The 14269-nt window shown below is 41.7% G+C and overlaps 1 non-coding gene across 1 annotated transcript; it reads right to left on the reverse strand.

Moving 5' to 3' along the window:
- Positions 1-1584: 1584 nt before the first annotated feature.
- LOC125996048 (U6 spliceosomal RNA) lies at positions 1585-1691 on the reverse strand. The gene has a single exon (XR_007491206.1). It is a non-coding gene; the product is annotated as a U6 spliceosomal RNA (small nuclear RNA).
- Positions 1692-14269: the final 12578 nt, after the last annotated feature.

Consider the following 14269-nt stretch of genomic DNA (forward strand, 5'->3'; position numbering starts at 1 on the left):
CACATGTGGAGAGAGCAGAATTAAAAGTGACTTGATAACAACTTCCTCTCAGTAGGCTCTTTTCTTCCTATCAGGTGTAGCCTGCAGGGGGCCTAGGGCTATTTTGTACCAGTCTTTGAACAGTTGAACCAACTACAAGCATGTTTGTAATCATGGTGCTTAAATAAAACTATTACCCAAAAAACCCCACTTGTTTACACAGGTTTATAAAAAAAAAAGGCACAAATTCACACATCAAAAATAACAGAAACAACCGGTGCTGGTATGGATGTGGAGAGAGTGGGACTCTCATTCACTGCCGATGGAAATGTAGACTGGTCCAGCCTTTGGGGAAAACAATATGGAAATTCTTGACAAAAACTAGAAATTGTTCTTCAGTATGACCTAGCAATACTGATTCTGGGAATATATCATAGGGACCCCAAAACACAAGGCAGAAAAAGCAGCTGCCCTCCTATGTTTGTTGCAGCAATATTTAGAATATCCAAAATTTGGAAACAACCCATGTGTCCAAGAAGAGATAAGTGGATAAAGAAACTGTGGTACATCTACACAATGGAATACCACACAGCTATTAGGAAAAAAAGTAATCATGAAATGTTCTTATACATGGATGCATTATGCTGAGTGAAATAATTCAGATAGAGAAGAATATATATATATATATATATATATATATATATATATATATATATATAAAATCTTGAATATATATATGGTCGATAAGGGAGATACATGCTGGGAACAGGGTTGGAGGGAGAACAACATTGGTGGTGGGAATGCTGCTGATTCAATGTCACTATGTACCTGAAATACTACTGTGAATGATTTGTAATCCACTTTGGTCAAAATAAAAATTATTAATATAAAAAAAGTGATCAGAGTAAAAAAAATATCCTAAGACAATAGTGATGATGACTAGAAGGGAGTGGTACATAGGAAGTAGCTTAATACAAGAGCAGGAATGCAGCTAGGGCAGAAAATAGACCACTATGACAAAAGTAGTTGAAAATCATCACTCCGGACAAGAAATGGATGCTAAAAGTTGGGAGGGGGTGGAAATATCTGCCATAGAGGTAGGCAGGAGGAGGGAGACAGGAGGGCAGGAGGGAATGTAGGTACAATAGTGTTGGGAAATGTCCACTGTTGAAAGGATGAATAATAAACATGTCATTATTGAAACTCAAATCATAAACAACTTTGTAACTCTATCTCATAGTTATTCAATTACAATTTTATTATTACAAAAAGGTCAGATATTTTGAATATATGTCTTTTCAATTTAAATCAGGGATATGATTAAACATATAAAGGAAATAGCAAACTAGTCTGTAAAATCTCCAGCAGCCAATATTCTTTTTTCTATCTCAAAGAAACTTGCTGCTATGAATATAGCTGTTTAAATTAGTGGATGTTTAATGGGATGCTTCTTAGAGATGTCTATAATAATTTCTAATGTTTAACTTTTTTTTTATCAACAGAAAAACAGCTGCAGGATGTGAACTTCCACTAGTGTTCATTATTAGAATGTTTTGGTGCCTTAATTTCTGTTCTAGTATGTTTATAATAATCTCTTTTTTTTTAAAAAATATGGAACGCTTCACGAATTTGCGTGTCATCTTTGCGCAGGGGCCATGCTAATCTTCTCTGTATCGTTCCAATTTTAGTATATGTGCTGCCGAAGCGAGCACTATAATAATCTTAATGCTTCTGTTAATAATGAATCAGCGAGATATAGTTTGGATACCCTAGTTTCACATTACAGAGATACTTTCTGTTGGTCTCCTAATACAGTGTTCACTGTGATCCCTTACCAAATATTTTCAATCATTTATTTTTCATTTGATTTTATCTATCTATATTTTCTAATATCTGTCTACACAGAGCTCCTTGGATAAGGTACCTGAATGCTATAGACTCTTTTTACAGTGCTCATCACCATATAACAGTAATTTTTAGTCTTAAATATTATAATTGTTTTTAAGAATGTTCTTTGCATTTTCTAAACCAGGGATCCTCAAACTTTTTAAACAGGGGGCCAGTTCACTGTCCCTCAGACCATTGGAGGGTCTGACTATAATAAAAACAAAACTTATGAACAAATTCTTTTTTTTTAATATAATTTTTATTTTGATCATAGTGGCTTACATATTGTTGACAATAATATTTTAGGTACATATTTACATAAAATCAGGGGGGATTCCCATCCCCAAATTGTCCTCCCTACACCCCCGTTTCTGTCTTACCTCCCATTTCCTCTTCCCTCACCCCCAGGGCGGCTAGAATATGTGGTCCCCTCTGTCTCTAACCAACTACTTAGTAGTCTTGCATCAGTTTGGTCTTGATGCCTCCCTTATTTCCCCCTCTAAGTAGGGGCAGGGGTAGCTAGTTCAAGTTGCGTGGTTTTGCCTGAAAAAGAGAAAATAAATAAACCGGGGTAAGAGTTTAATACCCCGAAAATGGGCAGAATCCTTCTAGAGGTTCTCATCATCGATTTGGGAAATGAAGGAGAAAAAGAAGTTGAAACACTCCACCAGTACCAAAAGAAGTGTCAAATATCCAGTGAGGACTCCAGCTATAACGGTAAGCACCACAAAAAAAACAGATAAAAAACAAACCAAAACAAACTAAAAACAAACACAAACAAACAAAAAACACGCCGTGGTCTTGAAATAAGAAACATGGCGTAGCACATAACGAAAGAAAAGAAAGGAAGAGAAAGAAAAAAAAAAAAAAAGAATAATTGGGGCCAACAATTTCAATAATCACATCCAAACTGAGGAATCGACCAAAATAGCTAGGTAAATAAAAATAATAATAACAATAATAAATGAAGGTAAGATATATATATATATATATATATATATATATATATATATATATATATATATATACATAACCAAGGTTTTGTGTTTTTTGTATTTATTTTTTTTTTCCCTCCTGCCCTGGCACAGTAAATATTGGGGTCATTCGAAAAGGAATTCACTTGCCCTATAAGATATGGGGTTTCTCCGTCCTTGGAGTATACTGTCATGGAATCAGCTCTAGTCTTTGCTCAGGATCATTACTCTCCAGGTTGTGGTTTTTTTTTTTTTTTTTTTTTTTTTTTGGTGTGTGGAAGGCTTCTGCTCTGTCCAGTGTGATACCGTCAGAGCTCTGTGTTTAGCAGTCCCAGTATCTGTACATATCCTGAGGTGGGACTTATGGTGAAGTCAGTCTTTGTGAATCTAGAGGTTCTGTTACCTCAGTGCCATTTTAATCCATCTTCTGTGGTTGGTGATCTTGGTCTTTGCGCTGAACCTAGGAAGGCATCTAGGATAGCGTCTTTCTTTGTTCTTCCAGAAGCCCCTTTCCGTTACAATTGTCTCTGCTGGACCTTTGGGACTGGGGATCATGCTTATTGTGCAGGTCTTAGTTCAAACCCTAGACTAGGGCTTTTTTATTGGTCCCAAGATGTATACAGTCTGGTCGTGGTTCTAGTATCCAGTCATCTGTAAATCACGATCTTGGCTTTTGGACCTACCAAAGGGTGCCGCGTCTTCTGGTTTTGTCTTGTCGTTAGCTGGTGAGGTAGGCTAAACTGCTCTAAGGTCAAGTTGTTCACATTTTCCTCATTGTCGAGATATCATGTTAGAGCTGGCCCTTGTTGTTGACCCTGCAGTAATAAGGCTGTCCCAGATGGAGATTGTTTCTTACAGCTGTTGTGAGGAGCTGTGCCGTTTCTACGTCTGGGATCCAGGGTTCAAGGCTGGTTGAATGGTATCTAATCACCTGAGGTCTAAGTTGATTCCACTTGACATATTTTCAAGGTAGGAGATAACCCTGTATTGTAAACAACTATGAGTTCCTATCTCTAGTAGATAAGAGCTCTTTTTTTTTTTTTTAAATATGTAAGATTTCCCCTTTATTTAGTGTGCCTTTGCAGGGGGAAGTGGTGCTCCATTATATGTCGGAGTATTTGGGGTGGACAGAGTGGGTAACAGAGATAGGTCACATACCCAAAGACGATTAAAAAAAAAAAAAAAAAGGAAATAAAAGTGTATGTGCCCACAAATGTATATGTAAGGCAAACATTTAAATAAATAAGTTAATTAAAAAAAATAAAAAAAATAAAATGAGTTAGCGAAGTTTTTAAAGGACCAACGTGGTGCAAAAGACTACTTTGCATTTGGGAGAGAACAGGTAAAGAGTTGGTGTATTACAGGTCTTATGCCTATGTTGGAAGTACAGTTTTCCCATTGTCTTTTGGATTTTTCTTGTGGTGTGTGGGTTCCCAGGCATCTTCCAATCACACCCCCTGCCCCCCTTCAGATTGGTAAAAATTTGCAGCTGGGAGGTCTTGGAAGAGTTCTTGCATTGGGGATACTATTGGACCTAAGTCCGGTTTCAAGAAACAGTCCATGTTAGGGGGAGTTGGTAGGGAGGGTCTCGCAGCATGTGTCCACAGGGGAGTTGGCTGTCTTTTCTTGCAGGAGACGATGTGTGGGTTCGGTTGGGTGTCCCCTCGCCTGGGTGCTGGGTACTGGTTCATTGGGTAGGAGGTCGATCTTGATGCCTAAAAGATTAAGGACTGAGGGTGGAGAGTTTTAATATGGTGGGAGATCTGGATGGGATTGAGGGGTGAAGGGATAGTTGGATTTCTGGGGGGGAGAAAGGGGAAGGTATATGGGAGGGGTATGAAGGAAGAGAAAAGAGAAAATACCGTAGAAAGGGAGAAGAGAAAGGGAAAAAAGTAAAGAGAAGAGTAGAAGAGAAAAAGAAAAGAGAAGAGAAAAAAAATAGAGAGAAGAAAGGAGAGAATAGCAAGGGAATGCTGGTTTGGTTGAATGTGTTCGATGACTAGAGCCTGTAGTTTAGGTCTGTACATCGCAGGTACTGCTTTGGTGGTCTGACTGGTCACGTGCTTCGATTCCTAAAAGAAGGTTTAACCTAGAGATAAAGTGTATGTTAAAGAGTTTTCTCGTGGCCGTCTCATAGTGCAAGCAAGGTATGGTATCTCGTGTGGTATCCCGAATTGCCATCTTAGTTTGTCCGCCCTTTGTATCTAAGGGCGCCTGTGGAAAGAAAAGCTGAGAGGTTATTTTTAAAATATAGTAAGGTAAAGGGATTAAAACGTAGTGTTATGGTATGTTGCCATTGCATTACGTGATTTCCCGCGGTGTTCTATACTTGTGTTCCTGTTTACGATCTCTAAGGGATTATTGTGGGCCTTTGTTGTAGGAGTCTGGTTACATACCTGTTCTCTCCATGTTGCTGTTTCTGTTGTTGCTGTTTTCCTTGTGGTATAATGTGCAGTCAAGAGTTTGCATTGTTCCTTTTTCATGTATTTTGGACACTGCTCCCACGTATATGTTGACTATTACAGTGATCGGAGTTTCTACCCTGTTAAACCCTGTTATATGATTGTTAGGTATTAGTTGTGTATAAAATATATGTTCTAGGTGTTTCAGAATAGTGTTACCATTCTGTGTTTATCTTTTGTCTTCTGGCTTACTTCGTTTAACATAACATGATCTAGGTCCATCCACGTTGCTGCAAAGTCTGTGATTGTATCATTTCTAACTGCCATGTAATATTCCATTGTGTATATGTACCACATCTTAATGATCCATTCATCCGTTGTTGGACACCTAGGTTGGTTCCAAGATTTGGCTATTATACTGAGTGCTGCGATAAATAGTGGGGTGCATACGTATTTTGGAATGAATGTCCTTCCATCTTGTGGGTATATGCCTAGGAGGGCAATTGCTGGGTCAAATGGCAGCTCAATTCTGAGTTCTTTGAGCACTCTCCAGACTTTCCTCCATAGGTGTTGGACTAGGGGACATTCCCACCAGCAGTGGATGAGAGTTCCTTTCATACCGCATCCCCGCCAACAAAGGTTGTTTCCATTATTTTTGATGTGGGCCATCCTCACTGGTGTAAGGTGGTATCTCATTGTTGTCTTGATTTGGATCTCCCTGATGATGAGTGAAGGTGAGCATGTTTTCATGTGTTTGTTGGCCATCCTTCTGTCTTCCTCAGAGAAGTGTCTATTCATTTCGTCTCCCCATTTTTTTATAGCTTTGTTTGGTTTTGGGGGGCTCAGCTTTCTGAGTGCTTTGTATGTTCTAGATATCAGCCCTTTATCTGATATGTCGAGTGAAAAGATTTTTTCCCATTCTGTTAGCTGTCTTCTTGCGTTAAGCAGGGTTTCTTTTGCCATGCAGAAGCTTTTTAGTTTGATGTAGTCCCATTTGTTTATATTTGATGCTAATGTTCTTGCCATTGGTGCTCCATTCTCAAAGACCTTTTTGATATATAGGTCTTTGAGTGTTCTGCCTATTTTATTCTCAATAAACTTTATGGATTCGGGTCTGATTTCAAGGTCTTTGATCCACTTTGAGTTGATTTTTGTATAAGGAGTAAGGTATGGGTTGATTTTCACTTTCGTACATGTGTTTTCCAGTTGTACCAACACCATTTGTTGAATAGGCTTTCTTTGTTCCATTTCAGATTCTTGTCTCTTTTATCAAATATTAGTTGGCTATATACCTGGGGGTTTATGTCTGGGAATTCTGTTCTGACCCACTGGTCTGATGTCCTGTCTCTGTTCCAGTACCATGCTGTTTTGATTACTATGGCTTTATAGTATAGTTTCAAGTTAGGTAAGGAGATGCCTCCCAGCTTCTTGTTTTTCAGTATTTGTTTGGCTATCCTGGGTCTTTTGTGGTTCCAGATGAATTTTGTGAATGCTTGTTCTAATTCTTTAGAGGATTGTGTCTGGATTTGGATAGGGATTGCATTAAATCTATATAGGAGTTTGGGTAGGATAGTCATTTTGATTATGTTAATTCTACCTATCCATGAGCATGGGATGTTCTTCCATTTCTTTAGATCATCTTCAATTTTTTTCTGGAGTGTTTTGAAGTTTCCCTGGTATAGGTCTTTCACTTCTCTTGTAAGGTTGATTCCTAGATACTTGATATTTTTTGATACTATCTTAAATGGAATTGTATTTTTAATCTCTCTCTCCTCAACTTCATTGTTTGTATATAGAAACGCTACTGTCTTTTGTGTATTGACTTTGTAACCAGCCACTTTGCTGTATTGGTTAATTGTTTCTAGGAGTTTTACTGTGGACTCTTTAGGGTTTTCGATGTATATCATCATATCGTCGGCAAAGAGAGATAGCTTGTGTTCCTCTTTCCCAATTTGAATTCCTTTGATTTCCTTCTCTTGTCGGATTGCTATTGCTAGGACTTCTAAGGTTATATTGAATAAGAGTGGTGAGAGTGGACAGCCTTGCCTAGTTCCTGATCTTAGTGGGAATGCTTCTAGTTTCTCACCATTGAGTATAATGTTGGCTGTAGGCTTTTCATAGATAGCTGTAACTATCTTGAGGAAGGTTCCTTCTAACCCTATTTTGCTGAGTGTCTTTAACATGAAAGGATGTTGGATTTTGTCAAATGCCTTCTCTGCATCGATTGATATGATCATGTGGTTTTTGTCTTTCATGTTGTTGATGTGGTGTATAATGTTGATTGATTTGCGTATGTTGAACCAACCTTGCATTCCTGGGATGAATCCCACTTGATCGTGATGTATGATCTTTTTGATGAAGTGCTGGATTCGGTTTGCTAATATTTTATTGAGTATCTTTGCATCTATGTTCATTAGTGAGATTGGTCTGTAGTTTTCTTTTTTGGTAGTGTCTTTGCCTTCTTTGGGAATGAGTGTGATATTAGCCTCATAAAAGGAGTTGGGGAGGATTCCTGTTTTTTCTATGGTTTGGAAGAGCCTATGGAAAAGTGGTAGTAAGTCTTCTTGAAATGTTTGATAGAATTCACCTGTAAATCCATCTGGGCCTGGGCTTTTGTTCTTAGGGAGTTTTTTAATTACATCTTCAATTTCCTCTGAGGTGATTGGTCTGTTTAGGATTTCTAGATCTTCCTTTTCCAGTCTTGGAAGAGGGTGTTTTTCCAAGAATCTATCGATTTCTACTGGGTTCTCTAGCCTAGTTGAGTATAGTTGTTCATAATATGATCTCATGATATGTTGTATTTCTTGGGGTTCTGTTGTAATCTCTCCCCTTTCATTTGTGATCCTACTGATTTGGGTGTTTTCTCTCTTTTTTTTGGTGAGTTTTGCCAGTGGTTTGTCTATCTTGTTTATTTTTTCGAAAAACCAACTCCTGGTCTCATTGATTTTTTGTATTGTTTTCTTGGTTTCTATGTTGTTTATTTCTGCTCTGGTTTTTATTATTTCTTGCCTTCTGGATGTGGTTGGACTTCTCTGTTGCTGATGTTCCAATTCTTTGAGGTGATCTTTTAAACTGTTGGTTTTGTTATTTTCCTGATTCTTGACATAGGCCTGTATTGCTATGAGTTTCCCCCTAATTACTGCTTTTGCTGTGTCCCATAAATTTTGACATGTTGTCTCTTCATTGTCATTTGTCTCAAGGAATCTTTTTATTTCTTCCTTGAGTTGTTCTTTGATCCAGATGTTGTTGAGCAGCATGTTGTTTAATCTCCAGGTATTAGTTTTTCTCCATTGCTTCTTCTTGACCTCAATTTTGAGCTCTGTGGCATAGTGATCTGAGAGGGTACTTCTAATGATCCTTACCTTTGTGGTCTTATATAGGTTGGCTTTGTATCCTAATATATGGTCTATTCTGGAGAAGGTTCCATGTGGGCTTGAGAAGAATGTGTATTCTGCTTTCTGGGGGTGGAGGGCTCTATATAAGTCTATTAGCCCTAAATCTTCTAATTTTTCATTCAGAGCTCTTATTTCTTTGCTATTTTTCTGTTTGGTGGATCTGTCCAGTGGTGATAGTGGAGTATTGAGGTCCCCTGCTATTATCACATTTCCCTTCATGTGTTTCTCCAGGTTTGCCAGTAGTTGCCTCACATATTTTGCTGGCTCTACATTAGGTGCATAGATATTGACCAGGGTTAGTGTTTCTTGATCTAATGTTCCCCTGATCAGTAAGTAGTGACCCTCTTTGTCTCTGATCACTTTCTTGAGGTTGAATGCAATTTGGTCTGATATAAGAATTGCTGTCCCTGCTCTTTTTTGTTTTCCATTGGCCTGAATAATCACTTTCCATCCTTTTATTCTAAGCCTGTGCTTATCCTGCATCTGTAGGTGTGTTTCTTGCAGACAGCAGAAGTCCGGTTTATTTTTCCTAATCCAGTTCTCTACTATGTGTCTTTTAATTGGAGAGTTTAGTCCGTTAACATTTAGGGAGATTATTGAGAGAGAGGATTGTTGTGTAGTTGTGTTGTGTAGGGTGGTTTTTGTTACAATCGGGGGTTTGGATTGTGTAATTCGTCTTTGAGTAAGTCGTTTAGGATCGGTTTTGTTTGCACAAATAGTTCAAATTCGTTCTTGTTTGAGAATGTTTTTAGTCTATCCTCCCATATGAATGTAAGTTTTGCTGGGTATTGGACCCTAGGTTGGAAATTTCTTTCATTTAGTCGTTTAAATATGTCATTCCATTGTCTTCTTGCTTGAATTATTTCAAATGGGAGATCTGGTTTGATTCTTATGTCCCTACCTTGGTACTTGAGGTTTCTTTTCTTCCTTATTGCTTTAAGGAGTTCTTCTTTCTCTTTGTTTTTTGCCAATTGGATTACCATGTGTCTTGGTGTTTGTTTATTGGGGTCTATCTTATTGGGAACTCTTTTTATTTCCTGTATTGGCATTGCAGTATCCTTCCAGAGGGTGGGGAAGTTCTCCGCTATTATCTCTCTGACTACTTGTTCTTCCCCTTTCCCTACTTCCTCCCCTTCTGGTATACCCACAATTCTTAGGTTGTTTCTTTTGTCCTTGTTCATTAGATACTGGACCTTTCCTTCCAGTGCTTTGCCTTTTATTTCTTTGTTGGTTTCTTGATCATTTTTTGTTTGCAGTTTTCCTTCGAGTTCTTCAATGTGTTTCTCCAATTCTGTGTTTCTGTTTGTAAGGCTTGTTACTTTGTCTGTTAATTCCTTCACTTCTTTTTGTATGGAATCTCTCATGTTCTTTAACATTTCTTCTTTAATTTGGCTGATTTGTTCATCCATAGATTTCTTATACTCGATAGCTATGGTTTCTCTCATTCCTTTTATTAATTCTTGCATTTCCTTCCTCATGGCTGCTTTTAGGTCTTCATCGCGTGTATCTGTGCGTTTTGGTGGACTTGGAAGCTTGCAAGAGTTTGTCACCATATCTCCAGATATTAGTGATCTCCTTGATTTACGCATACTTCTTTGTATTTAATGGTGTGTTTTAGAGTGCTGTGCTTCTAATTTTCACCTGTTTTGATCCCCTGTGGTGTGGGAGTTGGTTCCCTCCCTGAGGGTGGTTCTAGAGGGACTTTTGGGTGAACTCGCTGAGGTTTTGATCCTCCTGTACTCTTTATGTGGCCTGGTTAGTTGTTTTCCCCTTTTGTTGGCAGCTAGTACTGGCCCTTTCCTGACCACAGTGGTGGGGGGCACTGTTTCTCCTCTCCTTTTTCTCCTCTCCTCTACTACTTGGAAGTCAGTCTTCCTCTTAATTTCTGTCAGCAGGTGTAGTTCCGCTTCTGGCCACACTGGTTGCGGGCGCTGTTGAGCCTGACTCTCTGTTCCCTCCCTTATCTGGGGGTCAATGAAGCTCTGCTCCTCCGAGTTACCGCGGAAGAAATTCCCCCAGTCAAGCCCTCCCGGTAGCTGCTCTCAGCCCTAGGGGGGGTCTCCGGTCCACTCTGGGGCTCGGGGCTAGGTTGCTCTAGGTTACCTAAAGGTCCAGGGGGCAGGCCCAAGCTCACCTAGTCTATTCGTCCCACCTGTCCCAGCTGGGCAGGTGACTCCGGCCCACTAGGTACTAGGGAATGTCCTCCCCAGTCTACGCTCGGGTCAGGTGGGATGAACTCTGGGGCCTGGAAGTTGAGGCAACGGGTGGTGTGGTCTCTGTGCCAACCAGCTGGCCTCTGCAGTCTATGGGGGGGGGGGGGTCGCGCGCAGGGTGGCTGGCGGATGCGTGTCGTCCACCTGTGAGCGCCCTAGGAGAGTGCACTCACCCTGGACGCCTGGGGTCCATACTCCCCGGTTGGCGCGGCTGGCCTCTGCAGTCTATGGGGGGGGGGTCGCACGCAGGGTGGCTGGCGGCTGCGGGCCGTCCACGTGTGAGCGCCCTAAAAGAGTGCACTCACCATGGACGCCGGGGGTCCCTACTCCCCGTTGGCGCGGCTGGCCTCTGCAGTCTATGGGGGGGGGACGCGCGCAGGGTGGCTGGCGGCTGCGGGTCTCCACGTGTGAGCGCCCTAAAAGAGTGCACTCACCATGGACGCCGGGGGTCCCTACTCCCCGTTGGCGCGGCTGGCCTCTGCAGTCTAGGGGGGGGGGTCGCGCGCAGGGTGGCTGGCGGCTGCGGGTCGTCCACCTGTGAGCGCCCTAAAAGAGTGCACTCACCATGGACGCCGGGGGTCCCTACTCCCCGTTGGCGCGGCTGGCCTCTGCAGTCTATGGGGGGGGGTCGCGCGCAGGGTGGCTGGCGGCTGCGGGTCGTCCACGTGTGAGCGCCCTAAAAGAGTGCACTCACCATGGACGCCGGGGGTCCCTACTCCCCGTTGGCGCGGCTGGCCTCTGCAGTCTATGGGGGGGGGGTCGCGCGCAGGGTGGCTGGCGGCTGCGGGTCTCCACGTGTGAGCGCCCTAAAAGAGTGCACTCACCATGGACGCCGGGGGTCCCTACTCCCCGTTGGCGCAGCTGGCCTCTGCAGTCTATGGGGGGGGGGTCGCGCGCAGGGTGGCTGGAGGCTGCGGGTCGTCCACGTGTGAGCGCCCTAAAAGAGTGCACTCACCATGGACGCCGGGGGTCCCTACTCCCCGTTGGCGCGGCTGGCCTCTGCAGTCTAGGGGGGGGGGTCGCGCGCAGGGTGGCTGGCGGCTGCGGGTCGTCCACCTGTGAGCGCCCTAAAAGAGTGCACTCACCATGGACGCCGGGGGTCCCTACTCCCCGTTGGCGCGGCTGGCCTCTGCAGTCTATGGGGGGGGGTCGCGCGCAGGGTGGCTGGCGGCTGCGGGTCGTCCACGTGTCTTATGAACAAATTCTTATGCACATTGCATATATCTTATTTTGCAATGAAGAAACAAAACAGATACAAATACAATATGTGGCCCGCGGACCAACCATTAAGCCATTTTCCAGCAAAGTTTTCCTCCATAGATGTTGATTACTCCAAGTAGAAATCCTTTTCACCTGACCTGCCGGCTTTATATATTGAAGCACTTTGACCCATTCATCCTATTTGGGTTAATTTTTCTATGGATCGATCCTTTTGCCAGTCTGTGAGTATGTGTTTGGTGGCCTCCTCTATGTTTAATGTTTGTCCGTATTATATGAAATATCTGTTCATATGGTCTTTAGTGTTTGCTTCTTGTATATAACCATTTCTTTTTCCAGAGAAGAAGATGTCACTGCTGCCACAGTGGTCATGCTGGTGCTTATGGTACCAATCCAGTATAAATTTGCAGGATCTGTATAAATCAACCCAGCTGAACTTGCTGCAGACCACCCACTGCATGGAAAGCGGGACTCAGGCAGCATCATTGATATGTGAACTGGTCATGATGTTCTTCGTGGTTCATTCTACATGAGGTCCCCTGCTCTATGTCATCACTCTGGCTGCTGCTGCTATTGGAGTTACTCGAGTTCTTGAACTGTAAGTCGTCTTCAAATAAGAAAGCAGGCACACCACTGTTGCTGATGTGTTCTCAGTGGTCGATTTCTACTACTTCAATTCACAATTGTTCACAACTGGTTTTAGCTATTGAGATATCTTAGGATCTAGGAAATTTCCTGATTTGTAAATGCTATGAGCCATTTTTCCAGACTCCACAAGACTGTGTTGTGGACTACATTTGGGATCTGGAATTTATCTACTCTCCTCAAACTATCTCAAAAGACTTAGGGGATTTGTATAACCTATTTGTATGCTTCTTAAGTGTTTCTCTTTAACATGTATATTCTCTATTGTATATTATGCTTCCCCTTTTGACTTAGATATGCTAGTAGAAATTCTTAGGAAAAAGTATTAATAGTACCCATGAAGTCTTTTTGTGCTTTAGATAGAACCAGGATGGGATTTGTTGGTTTATTATCTTCCCTCATAGGCTGCAATAGTATTCTATGGCACTGTTTCTTTTGCATAAGCACATTAAAATTGGAAAATATTAGAAACTAAGAGGAGTTATTATTCATTAGGGATGAAGACTCAATAATTTCCTACTACAGTGGGAATTCCACTCAATTGCCTTAGTGACCTTACTTGGACATCAGTCATTAACCTTGGGACCAGCATGATTCTCTGTACCTCTCTAGGAATCAACTATCTACCACTACAAACCCTGGATCTGCTCGTACTAGTCACAAACTGGTCTCTCCTCTCTATATCTATAAAAGTTCTAGAAATCAATCGAAGAGCGTTGGGTCAGACCCCCGTCTAATAGGACCCTCTTACAGAGGAATGAGAGGCTCACGGTCACTTTACAGCCTCAAACTATGTTTGTGGAAAACCTTTCCTGAGACCTTGAAGAAAGATTATGGGAGTTAGACAAATTACTGTCCTGGAGTCTGCAGATGGCACTAATGCAGGATGCTTCATGGGTAGGGATACCCTGTTTTAAGGCCAAAAAGGTTTTTTTTTTTTTATTTTTCCCCAAATTTTGCTGTGCCTATGCACAACCTTTATCTTTAGAAGCATATGCCATAATCTTAGAATCATGATATGTGAATTATTTTGTTTTTCTATAAGTCAATTAGGGAGAGATGTTGGGTTACTGATCCTAACCTAATCGATATTTGTACTCCACCCTAGGGTGTGATCTGGTGATGTTATTTTTGATTATTCCCTACTTGGTATTCTTCTCCCACCTGATTCTTGTCAATAAAAGCTAAAGTCTGAGGAAGGCAGAAGCTTATTCTTTAGTCTTCTTCCACTGACCTGCATTCCATCTTAGGAGCAGCAAGCTTAGGTGGTTGAATTCCTTGTCTGAACACTGGATTTTCTGAACTCACTCTTTCTTTCATTTTTTTTTTCCTTTTTGGGCTACACCCAGGATGCTCAGGTATTACTCCTGACTCTTCACTCAAAAATTACTCCTGGTTTGAGGGACCATATGGACACCGGGAGATCAAACCACAGTCTATCCTAGGTTAGCGCGTGCAAGGCAAACACTCTATCACTTGCACCACCACTCTGGCATCTTAACCCATTCTTGTGCCTCTTCACTGTATGGATTATTTTCTGCATCAATGTTTGCTTC

Source organism: Suncus etruscus, chromosome 1 (assembly GCF_024139225.1).
Source record: "Suncus etruscus isolate mSunEtr1 chromosome 1, mSunEtr1.pri.cur, whole genome shotgun sequence".
Taxonomy (NCBI): Eukaryota; Metazoa; Chordata; class Mammalia; order Eulipotyphla; family Soricidae; genus Suncus; species Suncus etruscus.